This window comes from Podarcis bocagei (genome assembly GCF_964188305.1).
Source record: "Podarcis bocagei genome assembly, chromosome: 5".
Classification (NCBI taxonomy): Eukaryota; Metazoa; Chordata; class Lepidosauria; order Squamata; family Lacertidae; genus Podarcis; species Podarcis bocagei.
The window spans coordinates 37,568,971-37,588,164 of NC_138129.1; positions in this window are offsets into that span (position 1 = coordinate 37,568,971).

Sequence of the window (19,194 nt, forward strand, 5' to 3'; positions counted from 1 at the left end):
TTTCTAGTTAAATATCCTAGGTGAACTTTAAAACAGCCAATTCATGAAAATTGCAGATTGAGCACAAGTCAGACAGTCCCTGTACTTTCTAAAAATAATGGGCTTTGTATGTGATAGGAATCTTTTATCATTTGTATCATAATTAATATGAATTCAGTGGGCAAATTGGATACTGGCCTATATTGACACAGAGCTGCCTCTACTCCAGAGAGATTAGATTGTTCGCTTACAAACATCTCCTGTCCATTATGCCTTATCTACTTCATGGAGGTGGCAAGGCAGATGGCTGCGCAAATGATACAGGAGCCCATCAACTCAGTCCGACTCACACCAATTAATCTCTTCATCAGCAACACCTTTCAGCATTCTCCTGCCACTCAGTTTTTTAATCAAGTGACTCAATGGGTTCCTATAGAAACCAATTGCATACTACTTCAGTGTCATGGCTTTCATCTGAAGAAGGGTTATTATCAGAAGAGGAGCTCTTTTCCCCTGAATCTATAAGAAAGTTCAAATAGATATTTTAAAGATCTATACATATAGTTAAATGCTCCCATTGTTCCCTACATGTTTCAGTGTGTGTTTCATTTCTTCTGTCTGGATTCCCCACTCTCTGGCTGAATAGTATGAAATAATTTTGTGGCCATACATTTAGTGTCTCAATGTCCTGCACCCTTAGTTTTCATTCAAACTAGAGCATTGTTGTTAGCATTACTTATAGGACTTTTAGGGTATAGCCCTCACATAGAATCATGAAACAAAACATATTTAAAAACAAGAAAAATCAACATAATAAGAGAGATAGCAAAAGCATATCAGGAAGACAAAGCATGACTTCCTCTGATGGTTGGGTAGGCATATATGGGAAGTGGCAGCTGTTTCAATATCCAAGTTGAACACTCTTTAGGGTTTTATAGTTCAAGGTCAGCACACTTTCATTTGGGTCTTGAGAAATTTGGGTCTCCTCCCTCCCTAGAGAAGCTAGACTGGCTCCCTCCTTGTTGTCCTTCTGCCAGCAGTTGAAGAATTGGCTTTGGGGAATTTAATTTAAGGGCTGGTGCCATGTGGTTTTAATTGAAATTATTGGTATGTTTTAAACAGATTTTTCTATTGATGTGTAATTCTATTTTAATGATTGCTTTTTCTATGTTTTTAGTAGTTGTTGTTTTTATCTATAAGCCGCCTTAAGTCTTGTCAGAGAAAAAAGCGAGGTATAAATGTATAATAACATTAGTGTCATTTTGTTAGGCAATCAGGATCCTGCCAACTTTCTCCCTGCTCATTTTTCACAAGTTGAACTTTCCAGATGCTCTTCAAGGGTAGCTCATATAGAGCATCTTATGTTCTGTGATCTATCCTCCCCTGCTGCCTATCAACTAACATAAACAAACTCCTCAGCTCTAAGTGCAAGGATCTGCCTTTTTAGCTTATGTTATTATGTAAAATTGATTGATGATGGTAATGAAGCTGGTGATACTTTAGCATTCACATTTTACATTTTTTTATGTGTTACACCCCCCCCAAAAAAAAAACCATCACAAACCTTTTTGTAACCCATATCCCCACTTGCTGTTTTTTCCTGAGCTATGCAGTCATCATATGTGCTAGGGGTGATTCATAGCAAAGCTGGTGCAGCCTGAGATGCAAAAGACAAGGAAAAAATGTGTTTTGTGGCATGATTATCTGTCTAATTTTAGCAGTGTTGGCTGTCTAGCAGTCAAATAGGAGGTGCGTGACCTATCCTGCTGAACAGCCATGGTGCTGATTGGGTCCACTTATGTCCTGGCAAAATGCAAACTCACGTCCTGAGTAAGCTTCAGCCCTGGCTGTGATAATGTAATATTTCCCAGTGAGGCTGAGATAGTTCTTTGTGGTTGAGCAAGCACTGTAGGGAAAGGCAGGGTTTGCTGTCAGCACAGTCAGTCAGGAAGCATGTAAACAAAGTTCTAGCTGAGGGAGTGTTTCTCTAGTGCAAGACAGATCATTTAATAATTTATCTTCACTACAGACGTCTTGGTGTAGAAGAGCCCTTTAGCAATCCCCAAACAGCAGGCTGATAGCAGCAATAGAAGACTTTGCATCTCTATAATGCCTTTCATCCAAAGACTTTGCAAAAGACTACAACAAAATAGGGCATTAACTCTCATGTCACTCCTGTGAAAGAAAGGGTGACTGGATCAAAACTAGCTGGGACCTTAGGAAAGACACACCCACCTTGAACCAGTACAGCCAACCCAAAATTATATTTATAAAAGTGTTTAGTTACCATTCTGCTTCACACATCCTAAATTTTCAAGACAAGCCAGCTTTATTGGAGGAGAAGAAGGAGACCTTTTCAAAGGAAAAAAAGGTTTACGGTTTAAAATGTGGCTTAACCAGAAATGCAGCAAAGAAAGATTGACAGTGCTGCATGGCACCCTAATCTCTGAACGGTGTGAGACTCCAGGGGTTCCAGGTGCTTATCTAAGGTTCATGTTTCCTTTCAGAAAGGAGGCACAGCAGACACTGTTGTGTCTTTATGATAATTGGCTTATTTACACATATATACAGTGGTACCTCGCAAGACGAATGCCTCGCAAGACGAAAAATGTGCAAGACGAAAGAGTTTTTCATTTTTTGAGTCATTCCGCAAGACGAATTTCCCTATGGGCTTGCTTCGCAAGACGAGACGTCTTGCGAGTTCTTGCGAGTTTGTTTCCTTTTTCTTAAAGCCGCTAAGCCGTTAATAGCCGCTAAGCCGCTAATAGCCATGCTTCGCAAGACAAAAAAACCGCAAGACGAAGAGACTCGCGGAACGGATTAATTTCGTCTTGCGAGGCACCACTGTACAACCTGAGCCTATGATGGAGGGATTCACGGCATTAACACTCCCAAAGGGTCTTGTTTCTCCCATAGCCACAGCCTTGGATTCCAACAGAAATCAAACATTGCTCTCAAATGTTGCTCTGACTTTCTCTCCAGCTTGCTGTTTTATTTCTAACTAACTGCGAGCCCATCTGCCATCTCCCACAGAGCCCCTTCCTTTTGTTTCCCTTAATGACCCATCACCCAGGCTATCGCCTCAACACAGGAAACTAGCCTGGCTTATATTTTAACACTTGCTGGACCCAGGGGTAAGAAGGATCACACGTTCAACCTGCTTCCTTCTGCCGCCCAAACTGAGAGCAATAGCAAATAATAAGCCCAGTTCTCCAGAGAGCACTACAAATCAGCATGTGTAGCTGAGTGTTGTGGTGTCTGGCTCCAACACCAAAGCAATTTTTTTTTATTTTTTTTAAAGATATTTTTATTACTTTTTTTCCAGATAGATATCAACAATACAGAAAGACAAAGAAAACAAGAAAAGGAAAGGAAAAAAAAGAAAAACTGATTTTTCCAAAGCTTATTTCAATCTTCCAACGGACTTCCTCACATCTCCCGCACAATGCAATCTTTATAATAAATTTGTCAGCAAATTATAACCTTGTTTCATGTATTTCTTTTGTACTTTCAATTGCATTTTAAGTTTAAATTACTTATTATCCAATTACTCTATAAACACATATATTTATCCTTTTTGAACATTTAAACATTGGTTCTTTCATTAATATTATCTAATTTCATATATGTTCCACTCCCTTTGCTGGAGCTAACCTTCCAAGTCATGCGAAGTCCTATAGTTCATATAACTTATAGAATTTTTGCAAATAGTCCTTAAATTTTTTCCAGTCCTCCTCCATTGCTTCTTCTCCCAGCTCTTGAATCCTGGCAGTCATCTCAGCCAACTCCATGTAGTCCATCAATTGCGTTTGCCACTCTTCCAGTGTGGGCAAATCTTGAGTCTTCCAGTGTTTAGCGATAAGAATTCTTGCTGCTGTGGTTGCATACATAAAAAACGTTCTATCCTTCTTTAACACCTTTTGGCCCACAATGCCCAAGAGGAAGGCCTCCGGTTTCTTAGGAAAGGTGTACTTAAACACCTTTTTTAACTCATTGTAGATCATTTCCCAGAAGGCCTTCACTCTTGGACAAGTCCACCAAAGGTGAAAGAATGTCCCTTCAGCCTCCTTACACTTCCAGCATTTATTATCAGACAAATGATATATCTTAGCAAGCTTGACTGGGGTCATGTACCACCTGTATATCATTTTCATAATGTTTTCTTTCAAGGCATTACATGCCGTAAATTTCATACCAGTGGTCCATAACCTTTCCCAGTCTTCAAACATAATATTGTGCCCAATGTCTTGAGCCCACTTTATCATGGCTGATTTAACTGTCTCGTCCTGAGTATTCCATTTAAGCAGCAAGTTATACATTCTTGATAATACCTTGGTCTTTGGTTCTAACAACTCTGTCTCAAGTTTCGATTTTTCCACCTGGAATCCTGTTTTTTTATCCAACTTAAAAACCTCGTTAATTTGGCATAATGAAACCAATCTTGCACCTTATCCTTTAATTTTTCATAGCTCTGCAATCTCCAATTATCTCCTATATTTTCTATTATTTCCCAATATTTCGGCCAGCCGGCCTCCATATTGGGTTTTTTCCGGGCCTTGGCCTCAACTGGTGATAACCACCTCAGAGTCTTACTTTCAAGTAAGTCTTTGTATTTTGTCCAGACCATAAATATTGCTTTCCTGACAATATGGTTTTTAAACATTTTATGTGTTTTTACCTTGTCATACCACAAAAACGCATGCCATCCTAACGTATTATTAAAACCTTCCAGATCTAGGACATCAGTGTTCTCTAGCAAAATCCAATCTTTCATCCAGCAGAAGGCTGCAGCTTCGTAATATAACCTTAAGTCTGGCAGGGCAAACCCCCCAACACCAAAGCAATTTTAAATGCTGAACAGGTCCTCAGAGGATTGCTGGCACCCAGGGATATCAAATAACAAGAGAAAGACTGGATCCATTGCTCATGTACACCACCTAAATAGTTCAGGGGAACAGACCCATCCACTCTGAAAGCCAGTTCAAGATATTTTATGTGTGAATTCGCACCCAGTCTCTCTTCTTCTTCATATCTTGCTTTGTACCCAGACCAAGGCTGTCATCTCACCATCACCTCCCCGCTCTCCCTCGCCATGCTGGCATGTCACAGTGATGCAGCCAAAGGGAGGCCAGGTGAGCTGTGCACCTGCACTGCACCATCTCCTATTGATTAGCACCTTGAATTGGGCCCAGAAATGAATGGCACTTGGCTAGCAGACTGAGCAGTCACCTTACCTTAGTCCTCTCCACTATGGTAAGATGCATTGCATAGTAAACTATTGCATTGTAGGTATTATATAGTAAATTTATACTGTAATAACAATTTACAATTCTGCTTCTATGCATATAAATTAGCATATGAAAAATGTTATGCAAATTTGTGCCCCCTTTTTTGGTGCAGCGTATGTAACCACCCAAATAATTGGCTAACTTCCTCCAAGAGTGTGACATATGCAGATAGTGTTATAAAATTGCCACAGCTATCAGACTCATTGAATCAGGAGATTCCCTTTCAGGCAAAATGTTCAATAGAGAACATTAACTCTAAGATCTTCCTCTCCACTGGGAGGAACAGCGATAGAAGAAAGAAAATCTTTGCATTGATGCCAATGAGAAATCTGAGACAGTTTTGCCTTGAGTTGTGTTTCTCCATCAAATGCTCCGAGTGTAAATATTTACTGGCAACTATTCCCAGTCTATTAGCAAGTCAGCTTTGTGCTGCCGGTGTTACTAGGGGAACTACTTCAAAAATCTGCTTGATGTATTCAAACCTTCTCCAATGTATTCATTTAATTTGTTTATATCTAACTTTTGCTGCCGCACATATGGCTTTTGCTTGTGTTCCTGCTTGATTAGTTTCTACATTTCCATATGTAATTTATGTCAAATTGATCACAGGTGCATTCAGAGAAGAAGGGGGAGAAAAACGGAGACATTTACAGAATGTCCCATATATGCAATATTGAACCTTCTATATGGATGCTGTAAACCCATTGGGCTCATGTGTTATAAAGCCTCTTGGATAGAGACTTGTGGCAGGGGAAGGAAAAGGGCAAAGAAGGTTACCTAACCACAGTTCCACTCCCAGAGGAATGAGCAAGTTTTAAAGTTTGGATCCCATCTTGAAGGAGGAGTTTCCCAATCAAAGGAGAGTGTGTTTAAAGCACAGGAATCTGCCTTATACCAAGTCAGGCAAAATGTCCTTCTAACTAAATACTGCCTACACTGACTGGCAGCCGCTCTTCAGAGCTTCAGGCAAGGACTCGTATCTCAGCCCTACCTGGAGATGCCTGGGATTGAACCTGGGATCCTCTGCATGTAATGCAAATGCTCTACTGCTCGGCTACAGCCCATCAGACAGGCTAGCAGGATTCACAGAAAGTGTGGAAAGCAAGCTGGGTGCTAATGGATTTGTTGGTGGGTTAATTGGTGGCTGCAGTGCCCCAAACATGGGGTTTTCTTTTGCAAAGCCTCTGTCCAGATAGCTTGATTGCATTAGGGAGACAGGAGGCATCTGCATATTTCAAAATGATCATGCCTCTTTGCCCACTCATGTTGCTTACTTTACCATCTTGTTTCAGATGGCAAGGACACTTACGATGCTCAGCCTTGCCTTAATACTCCTACCATTTGCACAGGCAAAAGCTGGCTCAGGAAATAACAGCACACGTATGATTACTCAATCTTATACTTTTCAGGGGAATGCAGGAAGGGTAGTTGTCAAAAATCAGGCCGATAAGTATCCCTCAGGCAGTAGTTTTGTTACTGCAATTCCTCCCTGTATAATATACGAAAGGAGATTATTTCCCTGGAATTTTCTTTAGCCCCAGCCATTCTCCAAGTAAATGGTTTCTGCACTGCAGAACAATTTCATGCACTAATATTGCCTGAGCTCAATTGTTCCAAGCAGTGGTTTGTCTTTATAAAGTCATATAGGCTACAATACAGCAAACTGAGCACAAACAGGCTCCACTGAAGTATGTGGAAAGAATCATGAGAAAAAGCCGCTCCATACAATAGAGCAGGGGTCTGCAACCTTTAAGACAAAAAGAGCCACTTGGACCCGTTTCCGAAGGAAAAAAAACCTGGGAGCCGCAAAACCATTGCGACATTTAAAACAAATATATCTCCGGAGCCGCGATCTGACAGCGGGCGGGAAGGTAACGTCGGGACGGTGCGTGACTAACGCACACACCGCCCCCATGCGATGTCACAGCCAGTACAGCGCCCGCCACAGTGGGGAGTGTCGGGGCGCACAATGCGCCTCCTCCCCTTGCTAGTATCCGCCCCGGAGCCGCGGCAAAGGTGTAAAAGAGCCACATGCAGCTCCGGAGCCGCGGGTTGCAGACCCCTGGTTGGCTTCTTGAGGCAGAATCTTAGGGGATTACAACTCCTGAGAACCACCATGGACTTCCTCTCAGTGATACCATCTTTGCATGAGATTGAGTCAGCAAGGGTCTAAAAAGAGATGTTCTTAGTGGTTGTTTCCAGTTATAACATTCCCTCTCTTGGCAGTAAAGACCTGATGATCTTTCAACAGAGCCAGTGTTCCTACGCTGGTGTTTGGCATGATCTTTAGGATTAAGTTGGAAAATGGTGGACATATATCAGTGAATTATATGAAATCTAGTCTTATTAGTGTTTTAGTATTTTTAGCTTGCTTTCTTTTAACTAACAGAAACCCTTTTGATGGGCAGGCCAGACAGGAAGCAAAATAAATGAATAGCATAAGGGATCACCAAAGCTTTGTCCTAGAATATTTATTTTTAAATGTCAGGACTCAGGACATTTGGAACATGCTAAGGAATAAAAAGAAAAGGCAGATAATATTTGAATGTCTGCAGAGTGGGGTGTTTTTATACTCACAATTGAATGATGACAGTTTCAGCTCATCTGAATTTAGGGCTAAAATATTGCAAGGCAGTATGATTTCCAGATAGAGTTGAGCCCTGGGATCTCCCATTTTAGAAATTAAACATCAACCAGTCATACCAGCAAATTGTATTTGCTGTTAAGCCTAATGTTTGAGCAAGAAATTGAACCCTTCACAAAACTTGGATGCATATGTGTGTGTGTGTGTGTATATACAGTGGTACCTCGGGTTACATACGCTTCAGGTTACATATGCTTCAGGTTACAGACTCTGCTAACCCACAAATAGTACCTCGGGTTAAGAACTTAGCTTCAGGATGAGAACAGAAATTGTGCTCCAGCGGCGCGGCAGCAGCAGGAGGCCCCATTAGCTAAAGTGGTGCTTCAGGTTAAGAACAGTTTCAGGTTAAGAACAGACCTCCAGAACGAATTAAGTACTTAACCCGAGGTACCACTGTACCACTGTATATATGTGTACACACACACACACACACACACCTTGTAGATAATCTACTCTAAGAATCAACTCTTTAGTACTTTGATAATATTCTTCCATACCCTTAAAAGAATGCATAATAGATGGGTATCTTTTACATGTGTGGACTACATCTGCTGCACAATATGAGAGTATCAGTCTCGCATTCAGATTCCTAGGAGACCTGCATGGTTGGCACATGGTGCTGCATGGTGTGAGGGTTCGTCATGTGATTTTTCATTCCCCCCCTGCAAAGTGTATTCCATCGTGAAACAAAAATGTTCCACTAGTGTGCTAGCCACCAGTATACAACTATTCTCTGAGTTTACACTTTTGTAGAAAATAGATAGATTTTTTTCAGATCCAAATCTACAACAATGGCATATGCTGATTTCTGTTGCTAGGACAGGGTGGTGATTACTGGAACACCTTTAATAGCAATGGGACGGAGGAGAACTTCTATTCAGTTTACATTTAAAGCAGAATCCACCGAAGCAATGTGAGAACTGAAGGACAGCCATCCTTCAAAATTCGCTCTCACTCAAATTTTGTGACACAGTTCTCCAACCAACTAATGATTTACAAAAATGCTACTATTGGGGGGTATATATAAAAATGAGTGAAAACATTAGAAATGCATTCTATTGAATTGCTTGGGAAAAGGTGTACATTAGTCAAAATGTCATGCAAAAATGTGTTTATCAGAAGAAATTTGCACAAAGAAGAATTTTCATGAGGACCTAAAAACCCCCCAACAATTGCTGCAGAAATGTGGTGAATTGAATGTACGATTGGAAAAATGCAAAACCGAGAGAATCAAAGTTTTCATTCTTCCACCCCTAGTATAGACACATTCCTCTTCCTGTTCAAAAGTCAGATGATTTCAAGGATTCTGAATGAATGATTGGGACAGCTGAGGTGAAAACGCTTCTTGACTGCAGTCGGGGCTGGATGGAGCCTGAGAAATTCATATTTGAAAGTGGTGGAATTTTAAGAAGTCAGCCAGGTGTCTGGCTGAGGAGGAGGTGAAGACAACTGAGAAGAGTGATGAGATGTGACAGAGGAAAGAAAGAGGCAGAATTGGAAGATGCAAACAGATGAGCTGACAGCAGTAAACAGGTTGAGACTGAAATTGCCCTTAAAAGGGGGAAGTCAAAAGATGATTTGATTAAGATGAGTAAATGACAAAAAGGAAAATGAAATTGGGAAGAAAAGCCCATCAGCATCCCACACAACAAAAGGAAGAGCAGATCATTATTGTTAATGAGGGCTCATGCCCATCATTCTTATCACCAGCTTCTGTCTGGAGCATTTAGCCCCTGAGACATGGCAGAATGTGTGGCTATATGCAGTTCAGATCATATTTCTGTCTAGCATTGTCCTTCAAATACATCTCTCTCTCTCTCTCTCTCTCTCTCTCTCTCTCTCTCTCTCTCTCTCTCGTTATGCTGGAATTGCAGGCTCAGCTTTTAAACTTCTTTTTCTTAATAAGCAATTTGTACAATCACACAAATTGTATGTTCTCTGATGCATTAACTTTGCCAAAACATGGTTGAGAAGAGATGGATGGCATGAAATAGCTTGGACGCTGCTATTGTAAAGTAGATAGGCTTAGCTGCTGATCAAAGAGATTAGAAAATGAAATGGAAATTCAGTAGGTTAATATACCCTATGAGTTATGATTATTCGGGAATATAAGGGTTTCATCAGCAGTATTTGAATTAATACTCAGCTGTGAGTCCTGCAAGCTTCTGTATGTGAACTGGGAGGGGTCACCATCTTGTCCTATGCCTCAGGCAGCAAAATGTCTTGGGGTGGCAAAAGCTCTTAAGGTGTCCAATTAAATGTGTGGGTGAGTAGAACAATGCCATATATTTTGTAAGACTCAAAGTAGAAACAAAAAAATAAGGAAAGCCAGACAGGACAATAGCAATAAACATGGAGAATGTAAGATTCTTTCCAGATCAATCATGGAAAAACTATACAGTGGTACCTCAGGTTACATATGCTTCAGGTTAAAGACTCCGCTAACCCAGAAATAGTGCTTCAGGTTAAGAACTTTGCTTCAGAACAGAAATCGGGCTCTGGCGGCACTTCGGCAGCAGGAGGCCCCATTAGCTAAAGTGGTGCTTCAGGTTAAGAACAGTTTCAGGTTAAGAACGGACCTCCGGAACGAATTAAGTACTTAACCTGAGGTACCACTGTACTAGCCTAATCAGTCCTGAGGTTTATGGTAGGATATTTCTTCTGAACCTCAAATATGATGATCAGTACAATCCTTTAAAACAGGAAAACCTCAATTGTTGATTCATTTCAAGCAAATTTATTGGCTTCAGCTCTGCATGCCTATTGTTTTCCAGGTCACCCTCTGGGACCCCAACATGGTGAGAGTTAGGCCTGGGGGATATCAGTTTTGGGGTTGATTGCTCCAAAATAGCATGCGGTCAGTGGACTAGGCGGACTAGGCTAGTCCCCTAAATGTTCCCAGTATTAATGCCTGGTGCCTCCTTCCTAAAGCCTGGGAAGCTTCTGCCCGGCTTAGGGAGGGAGGCATGATGCTCATGTGTGTGACGTTGGGAAGTCCACCCCTTCCAATAGCCCTTGCAAGCTGGTGCCTCTGCCCCTAACTGTTCCCTTACGGAAAATTTTACCGCACGTCACTGCTGCTCCAGGTGCCCTGGTCAAGTGTGAGGTGTGTAGCTACCAATTCTATGGCCATTTTGGTAGTGATATCCCAACTATGGAACAGACTCCTCAGAAAGTCTTATCTAATACCCTCTCTATGGTCTTTTTGACACAAAGGGAAAACCTTTTCATTCACCCAATCCTTTCTTTTAAATTTGGGGCAGAATTTTTTTTATGTAGAAAACAGGAAATGTTTTCTGTGCTACATTGTATTGTATTGTATTGTATTGTATTGTATTGTATTGTATTGTATTGTATTGTATTGTATTGTATTGTATTGTATAACATACTGTATTCTCCCAGGGAATATTTATTGATGGGCAGCCATAGACTTTTTAATCATACAAATTCTCCCCCTCATCACAAATGTACATAACCCTCTCCTCAACATTGCTTTTTAATTGGTGTTATTTGAGGGACTCTCTTTCCTCCTTCATGCAACTTTTTTCTGCCTTCCACAAACACCTTACCACAGGCTAATACAAATTCTGTTAGCAGGCAGCTATAAAGAAAGTTGTTCCCTCCTGGCCCTAATGTCTATCATATCCCACAAGCACCCCTCTCTAACTTGACAGCAACAACTTTCCTTTAGAGCCTGACCACTTGGCAAGGGGCTTAGTTTGAGCAGCAAAATACTCTTCCACCTCCCAGTGGTCTGGAAGAGAGAGGAGCCCTTGTAAATAGAGAAGCTCTACATCTTTGTTGTACAAGGTGCCATTTTGCAACAGGTCTAATGTTCTCCCAGCCACTTCTATCAAGAACAACAACTCTCACCGAAGCTTCCATACACAGAGCTACTGGTGCTTAAAATCTGTACTGAAGTGGAACTTAGAACCTTCTAAATAATGTCTTCTCTCTAGTTACAGGCTACACTCTGATGCTTCTGCTGCATAAAATAAAATACGGCAATTATGGCACATCCAGATAATGCATTGAAATTTCACATAAGTGATGTATGAGCACATATGGCGAAAAGTCCCCCAAACTTACTGAACCAAAGTCATCTGTTCTACTGATCTGTCTGTAATCTGTTATCCTGTGCTTATTAGAATTGCTTAGAAATGTTTGTGATGAATATTATCATTCATTGGCCTCTCTGAGATGGCCATTATACAATCTCAACAGCTTGAGCATTGCACTTGTGTTTCCAGGGTGAACCTTGTTATATGTGCCTTAATCAACCTCTTTGCACTTGGCCATCAGCAATGTGGAACAGAATAGTTCAGGTTGAGGAGGTTTAATCTTGTGTGTCGCATTGTAACCCTGATTGCAATATATTGCTGATTTAATCTAGCCAAATGATATGCATCTGAATCACATCCCATCAGCGCAGCTCTGGCAAGCACAGGCACTTCAGCAGTGCTGGGGGTTGCAGAATGAACAGATGGCACAAACAGAGTGACTATGTTTCCCAAAACACCGAGTACCTGTGCACAGAAGTGGGTGCTCTTAATACATGCACAAACACAATGCACCCACATGCTCAGCGGAGGATCTTTAATACATGCATTGGAATATTTACAGGAACAGGAGACTCACATTGGACTATTCTGTGAATTTTGCTTTGTGGCAGAAAGCAAAGACACTCATATTTTATATTATTTTACTGCTATCTGCTGCATGTAGCCACATATGAAAAGGGTATATTGTGTAAGCTTGGCATTTGCTCAGGCTATATGTGTGCATGTAGACATGCAAACATGCCAGCTACTTTTCTTTAACCACCCCCCGCCCTTTGTATCTTGACACATTTTCATTCCATTCTTCCTCCGAGAGTTCTTAGTGGCCAGATCCACAGTGGGACATGGCTCTCAATACAAATCTGCCTTTGGTTTTTGAACCAAACCTCCCTGATGCCTCGGCTAGCATGATTATGTTGACTGGGGCTAATTGGAGGTGAGGTCAAAATATCTGGAAGGCACTGGATTGGTAAAGGTTGGTATAAATGTTTTATTAGGTTCAAAGAATGCTGCCAGCAACTCTACATAAAGCTGGAGTTCCCCTCACATCCACAGGGAAAGCTCACACGTTCCCTTTTCAGCCATCACAAAATGCAGTGGAAAGGAGAAAAGTAAGATTGCTTCCAGATGGTCATTATTTTTGCAGGTGGGATTCAATCCCATACTTGCAAATTCAAGTTGTGGATTTGGCACTTTTACTCAACTATCCTGTCCCCCACCATACAAACTGGACCACTTGTGTTAAGAAAAGAGATGCAACAGTGCACTGAATAATGTAGGGTAAGAATTGCTTGGTGTTACGTTATACAACCGGGATGCAGGTGGCACTGTAGGTTAAACCACAGAGCCTAGGACTTGCTGATCAGAAGATTGGCGGTTCGAATCCCCGTGTCGGGGTGAGCTCCCGTTGCTCGGTCCCTGCTCCTGCCAACCTAGCAGTTCGAAAGCACATCAAAGTGCAAGTAGATAAATAGGTACCGCTCTGGCGGGAAGGTAAACGGCATTTCCATGCACTGCTCTGGTTCGCCAGAAGTGGCTTAGTCATGCTGGCTACATGTACGCCGGCTCCCTCGGCCAATAAAGCAAGATGAGCGCCACAACGCCAGAGTCGTCCACGACTGGACCTAATGGTCAGGGGTCCCTTTACCTTTACCTTACATTGTACAACCTCCCCACAAACAAATCCAAACGAATGCTCAGTTAATAGCAGGTGCTGTATAACCTCTTTGAAAACCCGTCAGAATGAATGCTCATGCATGTTTTCAAACCATCTTATTGTTTAACAATTGTTCATGTAAAATTTTCAGGAAGCAAAAATAATGTAGCATAAATTCAGGTAAGATTTATTTTATTAATTAAACTACAATAATTAGACCTCATGAATAAAATAAACAGGAAATCTACAGCACAGAAAATATAATCTACGCCAGTGCTTTTTTCTTAAAAAAATAATAATTGTTTAGGGGTACTCTCATTTTCCTACTCACATTGAAATACTGCCCCTCAATGAGCCCAAACTTAGATTCACAAAATGATTAGGGGTATTTGTACCCCTGTGTACCCACAGAAGAAAAAGCATTATGCCACACATGTAAATAAAGCCAAGTTGTGGGTCAAATACTAATTAGGCATGATCTGATTAACACTTCCAGTACTGAAACTACAAAGTGAATACAGTATGATAATCCCTCATCTTTCATAGGTTCCAAGGGTTATGTATATACACAAAAATCAAACCTTTAGAGCTGCCCCATGGCTAGCAGGTGAGCAAGAGATGAGAGAGCCTCTCTCCCCCATCCCCCCAGCACTCTCAGAATCAGTGGGCCAAGTGGGCCTTGCCCAGCAAGCAAGGCAGAGAGATTGAAAGCTCTTTTTTGCTTTCAATCAAAAGTGGACAGTTTGAAAGCTCAGTGGACAGCTTGAAAGCTCTTTTTACACCACGTCCACTTGGGTTACCTGGCACACAGATTGCTTTTTAGCTCTCTGCCTTCCTTGGGATTTGACTTGTACAATTTCAGCCAGCCCACCGTCAACTACATTTGGTTGAAATCATGCAAGTGAAATGCACATAATATGGCAGGGCTACTGTACTGCAATCGTCCCCATCCCCCCGCTTTGTTTTGGACTGGGAGGGTTATGTATTGGTCAAAGGTTTCCCTCTACCCATCCCTGTCAGCGCCCATCAGCCTCTGCTTGCAGAGTGTCACCAGCGTCACTGAGGTGGACAAAAAATCTGTATTTTACCATATCATCAATGACAGAGAGCAGCTGTGAGAAATCCCACTTTTTAGCTAACTAGCTTAGCTGCCAATGTACTTATGAAACAAGTGTTTGATACATCGTTAAAAACTATACCTTGCCCTTCCTCCGAGGAGCTGAGAATGATGTATATGTCTGTCTCCCTTATCCTCGCAACAACTTTGCAACTATAAAGGTTTCTGAGTGCTTGCCTCTGGTGCCACCATAGAAGGATTAGCTTAAATGGGTTAGGGTAGTGAAGCAATAATCACACAATCACTTTGTATATGTCCAAACTCAGCTCACGTTCCTTCAGGATATATCATTCAGGGTTCCATGCTTCATCACACCTTGATTTATGCCTCATCACACATGTTTGGGATGAAGGGTGGGATAGAAATTGAATGAATAAATAATGCATGTATCTTGCACATAGGGTGCAAGTTTGTACTAGCTAACAACTCACATTGACAGAAAATCAGCCCAACGCATTGCTGGTGGAATACCCAGGGCCACTTCTACTGTTATTTTATTTGATGTTTATTTATTTATTTGTGCAATTTTGCAAATCCTTTTTTTAAAAAAAACAAACCTCTAAGCATAAAATGGTAAAATAATTATCAATCAAATACAGATAAAATCAACAGAATTTAATAAACAAAGATACATGAGAGAGCTGTGTGTCTCGGTAGGGTTGCTGAAGTGTTTAGCAGGCACCTAGAACTGTATGATGAAGGTGCCTGCCTAATGTTAATAGGCAGAGACTTCCAAGCGCTGCCACATAAAAGATAGGTTTGTCACAGGTGCCATTAGGCAGAGTAGGCCCACGAGATATTATCTGGATTTTCTCCTTTGGGTACAACAATGCTTCAGGCCAATCCTCATAACTGAGAGCCATGGGAGTGCAGATTAAACCCTGCCACTCATCTGGGGCCCTTCTCAGTCTCAATTTTCCTTCCCCTAACCTCCAGAAGTTGTTCTGCAAAGGCCCAGGATAAGGAAGTCTAAGTGCTCTCTGGGGCCTGTTCATAATCCACCCAGTTTTCAATTACTCTCTGCATGTTTCATTTTCAGAAGAAGGATATTAACAGTTGCTTTTGGGCTACTTTGCATTCATGACAGCACTGAATAAGTTAAAACCAAAATACAAACTACGTTCACATTTTCAGGTCCTTTGCTTAAATCTTCCAGTTCATCATATGGAGTGATTTTGAGATTTTGTGTTGTTTGCCATAGTACATGATCTGATCGCATGATAGTATTAGCTGAGATATTTGAGTTTGTTTTAGGAGAAATTCCACAAACAATTCTGGGTTTTCAGAGTATTCCCCAGGTGCCCTCAATGAGGGGGGATGACATTTGGAGCACCGCCCGTGGCTCCCAAGCCTACCCCGAGCCGTCGGGGGAAGGGGGAGCTGCACCACTTTGCTAGTGGCATTCCCCCCTTCCCCCTTCATTTTGACAGCTGGGGGGAGGCTCGGGAATTGCGGGCGGGCAGCACACTGAATGTTCGCCATCGGCGCCTTGCTCCAACCACCGGCTGCAGGGCACCCGAGCCTGGGAGGGCACCCTCTGCACCCCTCAGGAGTGTGCCTGCCCTAGCCAGCATGGGCATATGTTCCACCACTGCTTGCATGTATGGAAAAATAGGGCAGAACCAGAAATGGTTTGCTATCTATAAAAAGTGATGTCTATTTCTCCCCTTTCTCTACTTATTGCTATCTTTTACTATTAATATATGATATGATATCATCATGCTGCAAGTTTCCCTGCTCCCAACAGCCAGCAACGTGGGCAAGAACGGTCTCGGTGTGATGATGTCATGCTGTGTCATGAAGTGTGCTTCGCTATACATTATGGAGGGGAGGGAGAGAAGCAGACATGGGGGAGCTGACTTTGACAGCCTCCATCCTGTTGTCTTCACATTCAACTGCACTGGCAGACAGACAAACAGACATCAATAAATGTTTCAACAAGGACATAAATGTCTACAGTAGAGTTGAGGTTCCTTAACCTTCATAAGCACTCTAGAGTCAGTAAAGAGGTAAAGGAACCCCTGAATGTTAGGTCCAGTCACGGATGACTCTGGGGTTGCAGCGCACATCTCGCTTTATTGGCTGAGGGACCCGGAGTACAGCTTCTGAGTCATGTGGCCAGCATGGCGAACCAGAGCAAAGCATGGAAACACCATTTACCTTCTCGCCGGAGTGGTACCTATTTATCTACTTGCACTTTGACATGCTTTCAAATTGCTAGGTTGGCAGGAGCTGAGACCCTGGCACGGGGATTCAAACCACCAACCTTCTGATTGGCAAGCCCTAGGTTCAGTGGTTTAGACCAGAGTAGTGCAGTGCAAATATTGCACAAACATAGAGAGTAACATTATTTCCACAAAGAGCCAAACAGATGTTCAAGCCGGGCCCTGATTTATAAGGTACATCATGTTTCAGATTGAAAAAACATATGATGAATTTCTCAGGTGTCTCATTGATTTATTGACCACATAGCAATTTATAAGTCATGTCAGTAACTTTATAAGTAACACAATTAATTCCAAAGTTATTCCTGAGTTACCCAAGTTGGGTGTCACTGATGGATAAGCAAAAGGACTGACTTATAAGTTGATGCTGAACTATAAATCAGGTAGCCGAGTAATAAATCATGAGATGGATGGATTTGATTACAACGCTGAATAGCAAGTCATGCAACTGTATCACATGTGCTGAGCAGTTTGGCCAGTGCTTCAACATCCATTTTGCACATTTGTTTGGAAATGTGCAGATTGATTTAACAGGCAGACGCACAAATCATCTCTCCGCTTTGTAACCCAAGCAGATTTAAAAGCTGTGTTTATCCAAGCCATGTTTATCAATGCACTCTTGATTTAGCACAAAGGTGCCTGCTTTACCTGATGTACATTTGCTACTCTGCAGGTTGGGCCTGGATGCACAAAAGGCAATGTCGCTTGTTCCTTTGTCTTTTGTCAGGCAAGACAGGAGAGATATGGATTGATGCCATATGCTTTGTAAACAGAATTATAGGATGTTAGACCGGGAGCGTTAAAAACCCTTGCAGAAAATAGATCAAGAGTGGTTGGCTCTTGTTAACTACCCCAGGCAGTCATTACAAGAGATCTGAGAATTTCCTTACTGACTTCTGTTAATGCTGACAAGGCACATGAGTAAATAATGTCTGAGTGAGGCTGATTATAAAACAGAGCTGTGGTTACTCGTCATGCTGCCAGGTAAATGTCTGCCGTCCTCTTCTAATACTTCCCCTGCCCTTCTGATAAGCAGCAACTATCTGTAGTCCTTTTCAGACATTGTTTGATCCCGTGTTGTTCAGCATGGGAGCAACAAGTGGTCTAGCACCAAGTAGCCCCACCCCTGATGTTGCACCCTCCTCCCTTTCTGCCCCATGGACCAACATGGAGGAGGTTTCATGTGTCTTATTGTATGTATGACAGCTTCTCCAGAATCTGTCCCCTTGACGCAGATGTTCACATTGCACAGACATAAGGGCAGTCAATGTGGAAGCAAAGAAGTAGAGGATTAATTTCTCCTTGCCTCCTGAATAAGATGAAGCTGTGGAAGTATCGAACTGGTGTCAGGAATCAATGAGGTGCTGAATGAGGGCCAGTGCACTGAAGATCAATCCTGATAAGATGGGGGTGCTGTGGGTATATGCTTCCTGGGTGCAGGGAGATGGCAATAAGCCTTTTCTGCATGGGACTGCTCCCTGGGGATCAGCTTTGCAGCTTGGGTGTTCTACCCAAGACACCTTTGTCTCAAGAGACATAAGTAGTCTCAGTGGCATGGAGTGCCTTTTATCAGCTTGGACTGGTTTGTCAGCTGCAACCTGTCTTAGACAGTGGTTGTTTGGCCACAGTTTCTCATGGTAAGATGACCTCTCATTGGTATTACAGTCATACCTCATGTTGCGTCTGCTTCAGGTTGCGTTTTTTCGGGTTGCGGACTGCCGAAACCCGGAAGTACCGGAACGGGTTACTTCAGGGTTTCGGCAGTCGTGCATGTGCAGAAGTGCTAGATTGCGTTTTACGCATGCGCAGAAGCGCCAAATCGCAACCCACGCATGTGCAGACGCGGGTTGTGAACGCTGCGGGTTGCAAACGTGCATCCCACACAGATCACATTCGCAACCCAAGCGTCCACTGTACTAGAATGATTTATATGTAGGACTGTCATTTAAGATCGTTTGGAAGCTTCAGGTGGTACAGAATACAGCTGCCAGGATTTTTACTGGCACAGCCAATTCAGTTCATATGTCACCTGTGTCAAAAGAGCTCCCTTTCTGAGCCCAGTTCCAAATGCAAGTATTGACTTTTAAAGTATTATGGTAAATACACTGGGCCTGAAGGAATGACTTCTCCCATATTATCTTGCACACATTCTCAGGTCATCAGCAGAGTCCCTTGTTTCTGCTCCATCATTGCCAGAGGTGAAACCGGTGACAACCAAAGAAATGA